We start from the raw sequence: 15,001 nt of genomic DNA, 5'->3' as shown, positions 1-15,001 counted from the left end.
TGGAATTTTTTGTAAAGAAAATTTAACATTTGTTAGCTGACGCCCCTGCAAAAAAACTTCCAATCCTAGCTTTTTTTTTTTTAATCAAGTTGTTTGTGGGTATAAAGTATCATTTTTGTGTATTAAGCCACTTTTGAAGATTGTTAGCTAATGATCATACAGAAGTAAAATTTTGATTTTCTGCATTGTTGTTCTGACACTTTTTTCATGAGCCCAAAATCCACTTAATTTAAAATGCTGTTTTTAGACTACTTGCCCTAACATAATTTATTTCCTAAACAAGATTTTCATTTTCACTTTAACTGGTCTGAGTATTTAGATAACAATAGGAATTTTAAAACTATTCAATGTGCAACGTATTCATACAGTAATTATAGACATCCACTGGTCTAAAGGTACTTAAAATAAATTAAATGTACCACTGATAGCCTAGTGACTGTGCAACCAAATAAGCAATTTGGCTACAACTTATGCAATTTCTAAGCAGGCACGTTAGTACAATGTTCTCTATCTAGTTAGAAATCACTGTCATAACTCTTATTAATGTATGATTTAGAAAATAAGATTACAATAATTTCAATCAACCCCATAATTTTCAAAAACATTGCTTTTAAGCTCTCTGTTATGTGCAAATTGATAAATGACTCCTCTGCTTAAAAATGGTTTTATGTGTTACCATCAGCATCATAAATAGTTCATTGTTAAAAAGCTCTAAGAATAATGAGTTTGACACCCTTTCCCCATCTCTCTATCCTATCTGCACACTACACATTTCAGACTGTGCAGTAATTTCATAAAAGAAGTAAGTAGATACTCCTTGTTCATAGATAAGACTAGCATAGATGGGAAACTGTTTGATCTAGTTATCTTCCCATATGGACAATGGGATATAATGATGGTGAATAGAAAGGTAGACAACACAAAATTAATCAGCAAATGATAACCTATATTTTCTTAACATCGCTCTTTAATCCATGTGATACATTTTGCTTTCCCTACATGTGGGAAACTTCTGTTGACAAGCAGGGAAATTCCATGCAGTTAGGGAGAGAAAAATAACAAAGTAAAGATCCACCATATGGATTTTGCTCTTAGAGGCCCCAATTCAGCAAGATCATTAAGCATGTTTGTCTTCTGGCATGTGAGTAGTCAGTGCCACTACTCATGCACGTAAAGTTAGGAACATGTTTAGCAGCTTGCTGAACTGGGGTCATAATAGCTATATGAAATGTGATCTGCCAAGCAACCTACTCATATTTGTTCTTGGTCTACCAATGAAGAGAGTATATGCAATGAGAAAAACAACACAACCTTAGTCTCAGATTTCCTCTCCCCTAGAAATTTATGCCCTGTACTGTCCAGCCCTCTCCTGGACAATACAAATCTTTTGAGTCAATTATTCCTCTCGGGGAATAATATGCACTAACTTATCACCCCAAATGGAGTTACCCAGACACTTGAACATACTGGATTAGATAAAACAAGTTTATTAACTACAGAGAGATTTTAAGTAAGTACAAGTAATGGGGCATAAAAGTTAGAAATGGTTACAAGAAAAATAAAGCTAAGATGTTTACTAATACCTAACTTAAAAACTATATCAGATTCAAGCAAAGTTTCTCACCACATGCTTTCAGCAGTCTTACTAACCAAACCCTGTAGGTCAGGATCCCTTCTCCCAGAGTCCAACAAATGCTTCCTTTGTCACTTCAGGTGCAGTGAATGAGAGAGGCAGAGATAGAGAGTTGGAATTCTTTGGGGTGTTTGCCCCTCCTTTTTATAGTTTCAGTCCCTCTCTTGAGAAACATTTCCAACTGGGCACGAGAAGACAAACAGTCTATGTGGAAGGATGTTCCCTGATGCTTTTTTTCTCACCTATTTGAGCTTCCTTTGTTTCCCTCCCTGCTTGATGAGTCTGTTTAGTGCTTAAATGTAAATTAAGCAGAGCACAAATTCCTTTGTTTAGGACAGACCTGTTTCCCAACCTCTGTTTGGGCAGGGCTGTGGGGTTTGGCATGTGTGTTAATAATATCATACAGTGGAATCTTATAACTTCACATACAGTGTTGTCACACATCTTTTTCAGGACTATACTGACCAGAAAATCATGAGTTTTCAAATGAGACCTTACAAGACATGCCTGGTACAAAATGTATTACAATAGTATATAGGGTGTGAACACGGGTATATTTCTGTCACAGGGGGTGGGTCCAGGTTCCCCTACCAGCCATTGAGAAAATGGCACAGGCCCTGGAGATATGGAATGGAAGACTGTCTGAGAGTGTCCGGACAGCTTTTCCAGTGTGACTTTGTTACCCCAGAAGGTGGAACTATATAACGACCTGAGGGCCAAGTCACAAAGAGGGCATCATGGAGAGAGAAAGGGGCCATAGCACGATGGAAGGGAACCAATGGAAGGGAACGGCAGATGGGTTAAGAGCTAGTTCTCAGACCCAGCCACAAGAAGGCGCACCTGCCGTGAGTAGACCCCTGAACAAAGTGCTTTACATCTTCATAGTGCTGCAAAAACACCAATTAATCTTTGATCAGTTTCTGTAGCTTGAGCTCTGTTTATAACTTTAAAAAACCTATATAATATCAATAGAACAGTACAAAAAATTATTCAAAAATCTTAATGGAAGTGTTCTACTGCCCTTGTCCCATTAGCATACAGCCGCTACAGTTGGAAGCTGTCAAGGCCCTTGACCCAGCAAAACATTTAAGCATGTGCTTAACTTTCTGCACATGAGTGGTCCCCTTGAAGCCATAATTCCTGTGAGGGGGAAAAATCATCATTTTTTTTAAGCCCAGTTTTCCAAAGAAAATCAGTATTAACTCACAATAAAAACAAAAATGGTGTAAGGCAGTATCTTAATGAAGTCAATGGAATCACTCAACTGCTTCAAGTTAAACAAATAATTAAATACTTTGCTGGATCAGGGCCTGGAACAGCAGCCTATGGGACCAAATGCCATCCACACCTATTGTGGCTTCTGAATGCAATGAAATTCCAGCCCTTGTACTCCTCAGAAAACCATCAGTTTAAAACTCAAAGTTCTTAACCAAAATATTGCATTTCAAGATTGCATACTGTGGCAAAACCAATTAATATGCTAAGAAAAACATCAGATTAGTTTCTACTCAAAGAGAGATTGTAAGAGAGCCTTTGAATTTCTACTCCCAATAGATGCTGCCAGGAAATGAAAATGGGGGGAGGGGAGGAAGACAATTAAATTAATATCCATTTCATTTATTTTAATAGCTCAGAAAAATGTTAAGAACCAAGTTCTGCTTTCACGTGCTGCAGTTACTCAGATCCCATTCACCCCAGTGGGAGTTGTGTGTACTGAGGGGCTGAATGCAGCCCTAATAATTTAGAAGTGTATTAGTATTATTTTTATTGGTGATTATCTATTTAAATGATCTTTTTAAAGGACATCATTAGACTAAGTAACAGCTTCATTACAGCTGTGATTTTCTTAGACCAAACATTAACGGATATTCCTAGACTAAAAATAAAGCCCTTCATACTTTGATTTCTACAATGAGTCTTTGGTGGTCTCAAGAAACATAGGCCCTGATCCTACAAACACATGCATATGCTTAATTTCATGCATATGAGTAATACCATTGAACTTCATGGGAATACACTCATGCATAAAGTTAAGCCGAAATGTTTTTAGGATCAAGACCATAGACATCTGTGATCCCATTAAGTAGCTTAATTTGATGTGCATCACATCTGACCTCTTCTCTACTCCTGCTATACCAAACCCAGAACCTTTGGGAACTTCTTGCTAATTTATTCCAAAATCTTACTTCCAGTGACACTGATTCAACTAGATAAAGAGGATGGATTGACAGGGGGAGGGGAAGGATTGGTTTGGGGGCTTTTAAAAATCTTTCTGTACAGATATTGGGAAATAAAAATGAGAGGAGGGGACAAATAAAATATTTTTTCAGTGCAATGATAAAATAAAGCTCAGAATATGGCCTCATATTATTTTAAAAGCTTAAATAGTTGAAAGCAAGCAGGTAGGTGAATGATAATTCTAAGGCTCTGGTTATGTTCAGGAGGGGAGTATTGTCCTTTCAGTAAAAATTACAACCTTGAAGGACTCACAACTGTGCAATAGTCAGATACGCCCAATTCCATAAATTTCATTGCCTTTGTCAAAGGACTGCAGAAGACTCTGCTTTATTGTTTTGCCTATGACCAATAGCTTACTCACTGGTCCTTTATTTTAGATTCACATTTAGCTCTGTCCCACATAAATATAGTGCTATTTCACGTGTATTGTTATAAATTATTTACATGATAAAGATAGAGTCATGAAACAGATTGTAGAAGATGCTCTTTATAATAAAAACCCTGCATTGTTCAAGCTTTCTGCACTAATAATTTTGCTTTTCTCCCTCCCAGATTAACTCCCTCATTAGGACTTTGTGAGGTCACAAGGTCTGACAATGTATTCACTCAAATACCTACTGTATAAAGGAAACCTGTTTAAGACAGTGGTTTATCACATGTTGCACCTGGAATCGCTTGGATATTCATTAACGCAATGACCTTGCACACACCTTTGTGTGTGAATTAGTTTAGATGCATGCATAGTTCCATGTGCATAAAATTACTCAGGTGTGCAACAGTTTGCAGGATTGCGGGTATCTGGAATTCTGGTAACACAGCATTTCAACTAACTCTGTGTCAAGTTTGTGTTTATCATCTTATGGAGATGGTGGTGGGGGAAACACTGAGTGGGTTCTCAACCTGGGAGTCACAAGCAAGGTCCAGGCACGGCAGCCGCCCTCCCTTTCTTTGTGGTTAGATGGGAAAAGAGGGTTCTGGATTTTTTTCAATTGTAGCATCGGGTGATAGTATGGAAAAAGGTTCATGGACTGCAGAGATGACTGAGATATGGTGTCATAAATATAAAGGGAAGGGTAAACCCCTTTGAAATCCCTCCTGGCCAGGGGAAAGCTCCTCTCACCTGTAAAGGGTTAAGAAGCTAAAGGTAACCTCGCTGGCACCTGACCAAAATGACCAATGAGGAGACAAGATACTTTCAAAAGCTGGGAGGAGGGAGAGAAACAAAGGGTCTGGGTCTGTCTGTAGTCGTCTTGGCCGGGGACAGAACAGGAATGGAGTCTTAGAACTTTTAGTAAGTAATCTAGCTAGGTATGTGTTAGATTATGATTTCTTTAAATGGCTGAGAAAAGAATTGTGCTGAATAGAATAACTATTTCTGTCTGTGTATCTTTTTTGTAACTTAAGGTTTTGCCTAGAGGGGTTCTCTATGTTTTTGAATCTAATTACCCTGTAAGATATCTACCATCCTGATTTTACAGGGGGGATTTCTTTATTTCTATTTACTTCTATTTTTTATTAAAAGTCTTCTTGTAAAACACTGAATGCTTTTTCATTGTTTTCAGATCCAAGGGTTTGGGTCTGTGGTCACCTATGCAAATTGGTGAGGCTTTTTATCCAACATTTCCCAGGAAAGGGGGAGTGCAAGTGTTGGGAGGATTGTTCATTGTTCTTAAGATCCAAGGGTCTGGGTCTGTAGCCACGTAGGCAAATTGGTGAGGCTTTTTACCAAACCTTGTCCAGGAAGTGGGGTGCAAGGTTTTGGGAAGTATTTTGGGGGGAAGGACGCGTCCAAACAGCTCTTCCCCAGTAACCAGTATTAGTTTGGTGGTGGTAGCGGCCAGTCCAAGGATAACGGGGGTAATATTTTGTACCTTGGGGAAGTTTTGACCTAAGCTGGTAAAGATCAGCTTAGGAGGTTTTTCATGCAGGTCCCCACATCTGTACCCTAGAGTTCAGAGTGGGGGAGGAACCGTGACATATGGTCTGAAAGAATCATTGTTAAAATGAATCAGAACTGAGTCTGAGAGGGTAGCTGGGATCTCACTTAGATTGAAGGGGGAGACACAAGCAAGGATGCTTTCTCCAGGTCCATATGAAGGTCCCAGAAGATCAAAGCTGAGTGGATATGAATAAAAAGGAAAATGGATGTGACATTACTATTTTCCCTGGGAGTAATAAAAATCCTATCAGCTTCTTTGGAGGAGAGAGAATAGTCCCTGGTCCTAGGAGCACGTCGTGGCAGCGTCTAGGTCCTAATCCTTACAGACAGTATCTAAGATAGCCAAGTGCAGAGGGAAAGCGACCTCAGTTGTCATAGTGGAAGGTTTCTTTTGACTTTCACATTCTTTGGGCTGTGCTTTAGGAGTTTCCATACCCATGGCCATGAGGATATGGAGAGTCCAGACTGGGAGATACTGGAAGATCATCTATAGGGGTCAATTCCACAGGGGGGTCAGGATTGTGAATCTCTTCATATAGAAGAGCATTTGAACCCTGGATATCCTCCTCAAATCAGACTCTCAGAGGGAAAAGAAATGTATAGGTGGGAGCTGCACTGGGGAAGACAGGTAAAATGGGGCCCAGCCAGGGCTACCCTTCATCTGCCCTCAGTCTTTTCATTTCAGCTTTACTCTACACCTGCCCCATCCCTCTCACTTTCTCCCCTTTTTCTTTCCATCTAGCTGATGCCTTCCTAGCTGAACCCACCCTCCTAACTAAACCAACCCCAAAATAAATATATATGAAAATAAATCATGGTTCTAATATGCCATTTGCTGCCATAATATTGTTCACTCTGCTTGTGTGTTCTACCCCTTCCCCCATCCTGTGTTGTCTTATCGATTTAGACTGGAAGCTGCTTGGGGCAAGGACCATTTATTATTCTGTGTTTGTACAGTGCCTTGCACAATGGAGCCCCATTCTTGGCTGGCCTTTAGGCAGTGCCATAATAAACATGATTAATAATAATGAGGCCCAAAGGGAAGGAACTCGAAGCTTACGGATATAGTAGCTAGTACTGCTTTAATGGAGGCCTCCAGAGAGCCCTGAGAGAGAAAGGGGGAAGCATCAGGATCCCCATGGCAGGGGAGAAGGAAGGAGGGTCCACATGTGCAGTGGTTGCAGGAGCCTGCCAGGGAGCCAGGGAAGCTGGAAATAGTGAAGGACAAATCAGAGAGGAAAGAGGGGCTGCCAGAGTGGGTCTTTCCACAGTCAGAAGAGGAGGTGCGGAGCAAACTAAATCTCAGGCACTCTTGCGTCTGGTGATACTGCTATAAAGCATTGGAAGGGGAGGCAGGGAAATGCTGGCTGGGCATTGAGACAGGCATTTTCATCTTCTCTTGTTCTTTATCTTTTTGTTTCATCCTTGTACTTTGTACTTATTTATCTTCTTTCTTTTCCCTAGATTTTTTTTAAGCTGTGAGCAAGGTGAGCCTCCCAACCTAGTAGTCAGAGTTTGTGGCAGCGGCACCACCTAGCGGTCTGGGAACCTGAGTGTTCCCACTCCACCGGGTTCTGACCCAGCGGCCCCCATGAGCATCATAATGCAGGTGTCTGCTACCTGGGGGCCCAGCTAATGTTTTTCCTAGGTCTCCTCCTACTGTTCTGTCTCGCCCTCCCCGGACATATCATGTCTTGCAGTTGTCCTTAGCAAACTGCTCCATGGGTCTCAGCAAGTTAGGGGGTCCTGGATCTGTGCTGCAGACCCCACTCCCTTGGTAGTCCCTTTGCAGCAATGAGTGCAGGTGTGTCTCTCTCCACCCACCACCCTGCTGTGCTGAAGAGACTCCCTTTTAAGTCCCTCCTCCAACTGGTGCATGCCCAGCAGGCTTGGGCGGTCAGGGCTTCCCAGGCCTAGAGTTATTCCTGCACCCTTAATTCCTCAATGTGGGGTTTGTCCACCCTTTCACACAGGGACAGCAGAGGGGCTGAAGCAAAGGTTCCATGCTTCTGAGAAAAAAAACAAAACTGGAGGACAGGGGATGGACGCAAGCATACACAAATAGGGCCAGGGTCTCACAATTCTTTTGCCTCCTTGCTTCTCAACAGGTGGCAGTATAATGCTGACTGTCCTGCCTCCGCTGCGAGATGATGGAAGAGGAGGGATGAATGACAATACTTACCATGCCTGCCTCGCTGCAGCGTTGTGAGAAAAATTTAGCTCACGGCTGTATGGAATTTTGAACACGTGAAGCACTAACATTGTTGTTAGTACTAAACTCTTCAGGGTAGGGACAGTGCCTTCTTTTATATTTTGGAAGAACTGAGCCCATTTGGGGCACTACCAAAAATTAATTATTATTATTAATAAATAATAATAACATAATAAAGATTTGATGTGGAAAGAATCAGTTGGTTTATATTGTTTCATTAAATAAACTGGGCAGTTCATTATTGAACTACACACAAAAGCTATGTTAAAAGAACAATAAGGATGCAAAGTCAAGCACTCAGAAATTAGGAAACACCAGAATTAAGGTTGCAAGCATAATTTGTCCCCAATACAGTCTTTAATTATGTCATCACATTCCATTTTTCCACTGGAGTTCTGCTTTATTCATTGCACAGGATCTATGGTGCTCACTGAATAAGCAGTTAGTCAATATTTTGGTTTCTCCTTACTGTTCAGTGGGGGACCCCAGGCCTTATTTACTACACACTTGTAAATCCTACTCTAAATATAAAACTATTAATTGCTGGATGGACTTTTCTATGGTGTTCATCACTATAGTAACTGAATACTTCACAAACATTAATGAATTTATCTTCACAACACCCCTGTGAGGTGAGAAGGGGGTGCTATTATCCCGATTTTATAGATGGGGAACTGAGGCACAGAGAGGTCAAGAGGCCACTGATTTTAGTTGTCTAATTTGAGATGCTTAGGTCCTGATTTTTCAGATATGTTAAATTGCATACCAATTTATATGTTCAAAGCACAGGTCCTGTAGACTTCAGTTGCAACTACGAGCACTCAGCACTTGTGCAAATCAGACCTCAGGGTGGGCACCTTGAAAATGAGGAACACACAATTAATCACCTGTGACAAGGGACTTACCAAACATCACACAGGAATTCTGTGGTATAGATAGGGATAAATCCAGTCCCCCAGGGCAGCATTCAACTGCCTTAAACATGAGACTGCCTTTTGTCTTCCTGAAGTGCCCTGTCTCATTCACTACAACCTTCCAACTTTTGCAAGGATCGTACAGTCAACAGCCTTCTTCACTGCACAACCCTGGGGCAGGTCTGTCCTGTGCACTGAATGAGGCAGGGATCCTGTGGAAAAATAACATAAGATCATGTAGTTAAAAACTGTATAGTAATCCATGTGCATCAGAGAGCCAAATAAGGTAGGTTGCACAAGCAATCTTAATTCTGGCATTTCCTAATTTTTGAGTGTTTTGGCAAATTTCAGCCAAAATATGTTGTTTAGCCCATGTTAAAATTTTCAGAAGTTTTCTTTGAAATGTTCTAGCACCCCTATACTTGGGAGCAAGGACTTGAAATTTGGCAGGTGGTTGGCCCTTGTATCAAGGATGTACCTTTTTCTGTCACCGTGAAATCTGCCTAAATTTGGCCAAGTTATAAGCCTTTGGAAAAAAATCACAGTTTGCACAAGTAGACATAGACACTTTGATTTCAGCAGCTAAAATCTCAGAAGAGTGCATTGGGTGAGAATATTGCTCCATCCCTGCACTGCCATTTGACCAAACTGCATGTGCCCGCCCTGCAGAGTGACTGAGCATGCTTCCTCCAGCCCAGGGCTACAGGGGTGAAGGGGTGTGACCAGAGTCCCAGGGGAGCCAACTGAGGTCACTCAATTAGGATGAACTGCAAAGAATGGGGCAGACAATCCCCAAAGCTGGTGGATATTTCAATACTTAGATTTACCAAGCCAGCATAAAACAGCTTGTTTAATACCTCTCTGGTTACCCAGAAGCCAACCACACAGTTCCCTTAAAGCAACCCAGCCTTAGGCCTCCAGCCAGACACCCAAGTCAAATATGATGAGGATTACTGAAAATCTTATTCATCATATAAAAAAGTTCTACCAATCCCTAGGATCAGACACATTACCTCCCAGGTTAATGAATATTCCAGCTCTTACTCAAATACAAGTTTACTGCCAATTCTTATTAACTAAAGTAACATTTATTAAAAAAGAAAAGAGAGTATTGGTTAAAAGATCACTATACATATAGGCATGAGTACAGTTCTTAGTAGAGATGGTAAGCTTTGTAGTTGCAAAGAGTTCTTCCAGAATTAGTTCATAGGTTATAGTCCAACGTTCATATTCAGGGTGATTCCAGATTAGGACTGGAGATCTCAATTTTGGCCTGAAGCTTCCCCTGCATGAAGCATCAAGCAGATCTGAGCTAAAAAGGATCAGGACCCCAGACATTCTTATACAGTTTCACACCTTCTTTGACAGCTCAGAATCATCAGGTGAACAATAGGCAATTATGAAGTCTTTGAAATAGATCTATTTCCTAAGCCTCGCCATTACCGGTAATTATCTATACATATTAACATAAGGCAATTGCCCGGTTTCCATCTTTTTCAGGTAATTTGCTATCTATTTCAAAGAGAGACAAACACAGCGATATCCTATGTTTACAGTTCATCTAAATGTTAATATGTCCTTTTGATCTCTGAATCAATAGCTAGTGACAGACAGGAACTGTCTGTTTACATGGCTAACATTTAACAAGATATAAGTACACACATACAATTAGCATCACCTCCAATTCTCTAACAATACAGCAATACAATACAATTCTAGCACGGAGTGGCCCTAATTACCATTCATGTACTTTTCTAACGTCTCTAATGGTTGACTTTGGGTCATTTATCCTGCAGGATGCTTAACCCTTTCTGGCCACGTGTCACACTTGTACAGGATTTGTTGCAATTATATAACAGTGGTATCCACAATGATTTGCATGGTCATATTTTAAACAGATAACAACACAATGGACTTTCCCTATAACGACTGGTCTCAACTATTCTCGGCTGGGGTGGGGTTGGGTATTGGAATTGAGAGGAGGAAGTCTATCCTGTGCACCCTATGACCTCTCTGCTGGCACCCAGGAAACATGGAGAAGGAAGCTGTCTGGTTTGGATGTAGAAGGGAGAAAAGCAGGTCTGGGGGAAGGGAAAGGAATAGGTTGGAAGTCTGGTGAGATGGGGACTGGAAGGGTGGGGGGAGAGAACTGTGACTGAGAGATGGAGGGGAGGGACTGGAACAGGCTGCAGAAGGAGATTGGGAGCCAAGGGGAAGGCAGGCTTGGACTGTGAGCTGGAGAGGGGAGAGACTGTGAATAGGAAACAGGACACTGGAAGGCAATTATCGAGGGGGGGGCATTGATATTGGATGAGTAGGTGAGGGGCCAGGGAAGACTGGGACTAGGAACCAATAGGGAGAGGGGTGCAGTAGATCAGATGGGAGGGGGACTGTGACTGGCTGAATATGGAGACTAGGACTAGGTCTGGGGAGGGGGACAAACTGACAGTCAGAGGTGGAGTGAGACTCAGACAATGAGCCCAGAGGAGGAGGTTAGGGCCAGGTCTACACTACAGACCTACATCGGTATAACTATGTAGCTCAGGGGTATGAAAAATCCACAACCCTGAGCATCTCCCGTCGACATACCTACTACCGCTCAGGGAAGTGGATTAATTATGTCAACGGGAGTAGCGTCTTCACTAAAGTGCTACAGTGGTGCTGCTGTAGCCAGTGGCGGATTAGCCACTGGCCAACAGGGCCCATGCCCAGGGACTCCGGCCAATTGGGGGCCCCCAGGAAAATGGGCACCCCCACACCCCAACCCTCTCTGCCCACCCGGCGCTCCTGTTGGGAAGCGGGATTGGGGTGCGGGGGCTTGCCCAACCCAGGAGCAGGGTCAGTAGCACTGGGGAGGGAGTGGGGGGACTGCAGGTGGAAGGGATGGGGAGAAGCCCCCAACTTGCTCTGGCCCAGGGGCCCCACAAAACCCTAATCTGCTCCTGGCTGTAGTGCTGTACGTGAAGACAAGCTCTAAGACAGGCTTGGGAAGGAGACTGGAATGAGAAGCCTGAGAAGGGGAGACTAGGGATGGGTAGGCAAGAAGAATAGGACTGGGAAAAGAAGTCGGGGCAGGGAAGAGACAGGACTGGGACAGGCAGGTTGGAAGGGATAGGTTAGATGGCATCAAGCTTGAAAGGAAATGGGTAGAACAGCCTGTGTCCAATGGAGCACACTCCGCTCCAGAGCCTGGAATGGAATCCAAGACTCCTGAGTCTTGTGCACTGAATGAGGTGGGAGTCTTATGAAACAAATAGCATGCAATTAAAGGCTGTATCATAATATACACATACCCAGGGTCACAATTAAAGTTGCATAGGCAATTCTGATGTTTCCTAACATTTGAGTACTTGACTTAGCAACCTTAATAATGTTCTTGTAAAACAATTTTTTTTGTGCTCAATATTATAAAGACTAACTATAAACACTTTAACTTCACAAAGAGTCTCAATCTCAAATAACTCGCTTGCTCTCCATTCATTTCAGAATGAAGTTCAAAACATATAATTGTTTTTAAAATCCAGCATGGACTTATACCAGTCTTCTTCACAGATCTTTTTTCTCTTTTGTACAATTTCCCAACTTCAAAGGTTCATTCGAGTATTTTTTCCACCATCCTTACAATTTCTAGGCTCACCCCAGCTGCCTTCCTCTGTATTAATTATTATTGTTATTGTATTATTTGAGAATTAATTTTATAATTAGATTGTGCTAGATTCTGTACAAACATATGCAAAGAGTAGTCTTTGCCCTAAAGAGCTTGCAATCTAAGGCCTCTCTTATATTTAAAACTTACTTTGACATAACCTATGGTACTCAGGGAGGGTGGAAAATCTGCACCCCTTGAGTTCTGTGGGAATGCTGCCCTAACGTCTGGTGTAGATGCAGCTAGCTTGATGGAAGAATGCTCAGGGACGTGGTATTCCTACAGCAACAGAAAACCTCCTTCCGTCACTGTAGGCTGCATCAGATTATGTCAGCATAGCTAGGACATCATAGCTTTGCCACTATAGCCCCCATAGTGTAGACATGGCGTAAGTCTCTGAGCCTAGAAAGATGTGCCAGCTCATTTTTGTTTGTGCACCCTACATGAAATCCTGGCCCCATTGAAGTCAACAGCTAAACTCCTATTGACTGCAGTGGGGCCAGATTTCACCCTGTGCGTAGTTAAGACTACTCATGGTGTAAAAACGTAAGCATGTCTGCTTGGAAGACCAAGAAAATATTATAGTGCTCACTGCCAGAGGGAACAAGACTGAACATTGGTCTTATCCAGAAAGGAAAATCTTAAGGCATGGATCCAGTATTGCCAACCCCAAACATTCAGAAATCTTGACTCAGGTTCCCCAAAATAATGAGACTGGCTTAAAAATCATGAGATTTCTAAAAATGAAAAAAAGGGGATCTTTTTATGGGCCGGGTCATATTTTCAAGCTTTTCTCCACAACCATGAAGGATAGATATTTGCTTTTTATTTAAATGATCGCTGAGATTCTCGTGAAATCACTTGACTCCAGGAGCTTGGGCTCTAAGAAAAAACACTAAGTATACAAGATGTGTGATAAAATTGTAAGAGCTGGCAGCTCTGCAGATCCTGCCGTTCGATCTGTGTGAGTGGACCTCTTTCCAGGATTGGGGTCTGTTTTCTATTCTCCTATTCCCTCTCTGATCATCCAGCACCAACCTCCTCTCTACTTCTCTACACAATCTCTCAGTTGTGTGATAGCCTCCTTTTCTGCAGTTCCTCTACATTAGAGAGACAAAGTGGCACCTGTCCAAAATAATATCTGAAAGACCAGTCTGGAAAATCCTTCTTGTATCCTTATTGACCCTCCATCTTTTTAAAACAAATCTCTTGTTAATACCTCTTTATTTCACTTGCTCTCTGTACTATTCATTACTTCTTCAGGTGGTGCCCACAAGAAGTGAACCACAGAGAATGTAACTCCTACTTATCCCTCTGGGCTTCCCAGAGTGTGCTGTCTTCTTCATTTTTCCTTGTCTAATCCCTTGCAAGATTGCAAACTATATGAGGTGGAGGTTGGATTTTTATCCATTGCACAGTCCTGATCACATTGTCAGAGATTAACAAATGAATGTTATTTAACTTTGTGACTTTTATTATTTATTTTCAATTTTAATTGACTTGGTGGGGCTACTCACAATAATAAGCACTGCTCCAGCTAATTAGTGCTGGTATGATTGGGTCCTACATATATGACACATCTATCCTTCCCATAGAGATGATCATCAGCAGTAAAAGTTTCACCATGAGGCTCCATTCTGACCTGGTTGAATCGCTCCTTGATAGGAAAGCAATTTAGCTGCCATTAGAAATGGGCATGAAGCAAAATCCCAAATTCAAAGGCCCTCAGAGAGGAACTTTGTGCCTGGTCCCATCACTGTAATTGGCTAAACTTGTATAGAAAGGACACCTCTATGTCATATTTGAGCCTTTATAGAATAGAATTGGAGTCTATGTCATAATCTCCTGACATAACTTGCTCATGCACATGGACTGTGCTCTCGGGAAGGAGCCACTTGGACTCACACAAGAGTCATGAGTCCTATTCATTGCAGGACATTCAGTTGTCCCTTTTCTTCCCGGTGGAGGAAGTCATGGAGCTAAGGCCCTTTTCTGCACTGCACACTCCCTCTGTCCTTGGCGCTCTGCTTAGGCTGCTGCCAGCTAAGGGGTGAAGCGTGCTGATTTGTGCAAGACAGGGCAGCAGGCTGAGACCCACCCAACTCATTACACCCAGCTCCCACGAGCGGGCAGGGAGCCGGGAGTTGTAGCCCCGCCCCCTCAGCCACCCCTCAGGCGAGGCAGGGGAATGAAAGAGACGGTGGGGGCCATTCCCCTCCCGCTCGCCCGCCCGCAATAACGGTCCTCTCCGGTCACGTGGGGGGTGGGGATGGCGCGCGGTGGGGGCCGGAGGGACGGGCGAGAAGAGCCGGCGATTGGAAGGAGGGCGGTGACCTCACATGAAGGCTCCGCCCCTTCCCTCTTTTCTCCCGGCCGGCGGGGCGGGAGGAGGGTATATAAGGGGGGAGGCGGGCGGCAG

Source organism: Lepidochelys olivacea (assembly GCF_965140295.1).
Source record: "Lepidochelys olivacea isolate rLepOli2 genome assembly, chromosome: 1".
NCBI lineage: Eukaryota > Metazoa > Chordata > Testudines > Cheloniidae > Lepidochelys > Lepidochelys olivacea.
This window is presented reverse-complemented; position numbering follows the sequence as displayed.